Here is a 3,840-nt window from a genome sequence, read left to right as displayed (position 1 = left end):
TTTTTCAATCCCTAATTGAAATACTATTTATATAGTTGCTTTACTAGTGCCTGCCTATGTAGGTGATGAAATTTTTAGGTCAGGGCATAGGGGGAATCCTTGGCCCTTACGTGAGCCTACACGGTAAAGAAAAAGACACCTACATAATCTCAGGGTAAGGATAAGAAAGAGATGCCTTTAGGGATTGATTATAAACCCACTAAATCCGGATCCGGCTTCTCTTAAAGGAACCCAACGCCCAGGGAGTGCCTTGGGGGCACCAATGGTTGGGCTGTGTCACACACATTTTGAAACACAATCTGGATCCTCTTCAAGGAGCCCGGGGATTGCTCAAGAGACATTTAATGGCTGTGCTGTGTCGCATACATCTTGATGCTGGGCTTCTGGAGAGGAGTCGGATCCGAATTGATCAAGATGTGTGCAGGCATGGAAGAAAAACTCGACTGAAACTTATCGAAACCACCGAATTAACTCGATTTCATAGGTTTTCGAGACAAGTTGAAGGGGGATTTTATAAAACCCTTGGATTCGATTGGGTTTCGATGGTTTTAATTGGTTATGTCTAATGTCATTTAAGTAATTTACTTAAGATATTATTCATAAATAAGCAAATATCCTCTTATTTGAATCCAATAAAAATAGTTAAAAAGTCATATTCTAAAAGGAAAAAAAAAGTCAATCCCCTAGTTCAAGAACAAAAACTAGATTTTCGACGGTAGGTGCAATTTTTAACTTTCTAATGTTGGAGTTTTTCTTAAATCTAAAAATTCCATAAATCTTAATATGGTACAACATTATTAAAAATCAAAAGTGCGGTAAAATATTCATTTGTTTTGATGTCCAAAAAAATGTTGTCATTTAAAGCGACTTTAATAGCATTCGCACATATCAAATTAAGTTTGACCGGTACATAACTCCTTCAATATAAATCAGATTTAAGTAATCTTGGACTTGTTGGAAAGTTATCAAAACAAAGCTTTCTAACAAATTCCAAATTGTTTAAATCTCATTTATATTGAAAGAGTTATGTTCTGATCAAACCTTATTCGATACCATGTCCAAGAACAATATACAATATCAAACTTGGATCAAAATCACAAGTAATATTTTTAGTGTTCTCTATGTGAAACTAATGCATGGATTGAGTTTAAAATGCCAAAAATAGGCAGCACAACAAGAATCAGGTCAAAAAAAAAAACAAAAACAACTTCTGGGACTCGAAACCAAGGTTCGAGTTTACTTGGAGAAAGTCCTAGGTTTTCACCGAGATATGATCAAAACCGAGACGAACTCGATTTCTGGTTGGTCAAAACCTAATCGAAACCCGAGTTTTAAAACCTTGTGTATAACACACAACCCAACCGTTAACTGGGCTCCCTGGAGAGGAGCTTGATCGACTCATTCCTGCCTGTTGTCACCCCTATTGATATGCCATGTCCATCAAAAATATTTTTGGGAATGATTTTCTTTTTAGGGGATTGCACTTGGGAATGCTTTTGTTGTATATAAAAATCCTAAATGCAATATGAACCATTTGTGATCGATGTCACTTGTGATCCATCAAGTGGACCCCTATCTATCCAACAGGAGCAGAATGCTGACCGACCATAATCTCTCTCGGGGGCTAAAATCAGTGGCTCATGTGTCAAGTTTGGTTAGTTCCTATTTAGTTTCAAGTAGGGGTGTCAATATCCAGTCCAAACTGGTTGGACCAATCAAACCCATCGAAAAAATCAAACTGAACTTAGCCCCTTATCAGTTTGGATTTTTTTGAAACCAGTATAAATCAAAACAGGCTGGACCAATTGAGACCAAATTTTTTTTTTTTGACTTAATGATTTGTTTCGGCATGAAATTAATTCAGCCTGATTGAAATCGAACCGAACTGATCCATTGACACTCTTGAAACTCTTTTAGGTTTAGATGTGGAGTCTTACCTAAGTATGTATGTCTTTGTGGGACCCACTAGTGTAAACACCCTGATTTTTTTATTTTTTTGGTAACACTCCCAAATCTGTCTAGGAGTTTAGATCGTTAACGGTCTACAAGATCACTAGTCTTAGCAAAAAGAACCAGAATGTGAACCAAAATAAATCATAATAATCTCAAATTACAGTAATAGTGTGTGTAATCATAACCATTCTCATAAACACAACGGAAGTCTTTAAATTCAAATCAAAATCTTTGATCCAAATCCCTAAAGCCCAACCATCACATTGTCTCTTAGCCATAATTAAATCAAAATTATAACCTTAAAACCTTAAATCAAAAGTACATAAATCAAAACTTGTTTTAACATAATTTTAAATAAAATCAAGTAAAATAAACATCTTCGCCGCCACAAACATATGCCACGTCCTTATTGATCGCTGTCAACCCATAGACAATACTGCTGGCTATACCTGTGAAAGTGTGAATTCACAATTTGTGATAATGCAAGAAGAGGGGCTATTGGGCCATGGCTTGGCTTATTGTTCAAAGTCTTACTAGACCGGAGAGGGTAAAGAGAGAAGAAACCGAAGAAGACAATAGCAGCAGTTCCCAGAGTAGAGGACAAAGGTTTTGAATTTTTATTCGCTACTACAACTGTAGTGTTTTTGTGCGTATTATGCGGTGTAACAATAGCCATGTGTGCACAATGAGTCCTACTGTGCACACATAGCCGCTGCGATTCTACAGCAGCGCTGCTGTACCTGCAGCGGATAAAAGGTTTCAATCAATTCTTCTTGGCCATTTCAAGGGTCTCTGACTCTATAGTAAGAGAGACAAAAAAAACCAGAGAAGAAGACAGGAGTGACAGGACTAGCAGATTAGAGGACAGTTTTCACATTTTCCTTGGCGGTTTTAGTCTTATTTTGGGAATGGATTGGTTGGTGTGGACACGTGGCATCTACTCTTTATCTAACAGTTTTTTGTTTTTTTAATTTTTAGTTTCCTAGGGAAGCAATATGGGGTACTCTTTAAGGTTGACTGTTGGCCTTGGAGCAGCTAACAAGGAAGTGGAAATGTGGAATCCAAGCTGGGGTTTTAACAATCGGAATTGGATTGGTTGAATCGGTTGATTTGAATTAGAATTAGCTATGATTAATCTTGATTCTGGCTCAGCTGGAAAGATTGATTCATATCCCAAAATTAGGGTTTGGATTTAAGGGTGTTAATTGCAAACTAAAACCGTGTACCAAATTTGAATTGAACCGTTTAAGTTAGAACTGATAAAACATTTATTAATCGATTTGGTTTTGGTTTTAAAAAAGTAGAACCAATAAAATGTTGGTTTTTTGAATCGATTAAAAGTGGTTAGAACCGATATGCTATGGAATCGTCTATACATACTAAACCGATTGAAGAATCGGTTAGTGTTGGCGTCCTGTATAAATTTTCTAGTGTTTTGTAGTGGGTTTGCACTATATAAGTTAATTTAATTTGTTTTTATTTCTAAGGTAATAATTTGAGCCTAAATGCCAATTCTAGCCCAACAAAAATAGGTTCATTCGCAATTAGGCCTAAAATTGTTAACTCAAATCGACAACAAACAGATTATTAACTCAAAATGTTTATTAATTGAGTTCAATTTTTGGATATTAGAATCATTTAATAAACAGTTCAGTTATGGCTTCTACCTTGCACATCCTGAACCAAATTAGTTGAAACCACACTGATTAACAAGAATCGAACCAATTAACACCATTAGTTAGGATAGAATCCGGCTGACTGTTGATTGATTCTAATTGAACCGATAAAATGTTGGTTAGGTTGAAAATTACATTATGAAGGACCCTAGATGGATGGGTGAATCCTACTCCATTAGTGGAGGAAAACTTTCTCCTGATAAGAATGGTT

The sequence above is a fragment of the Telopea speciosissima genome, chromosome 2 (assembly GCF_018873765.1).
Source record: "Telopea speciosissima isolate NSW1024214 ecotype Mountain lineage chromosome 2, Tspe_v1, whole genome shotgun sequence".
Taxonomy (NCBI): Eukaryota; Viridiplantae; Streptophyta; class Magnoliopsida; order Proteales; family Proteaceae; genus Telopea; species Telopea speciosissima.
This window is presented reverse-complemented; position numbering follows the sequence as displayed.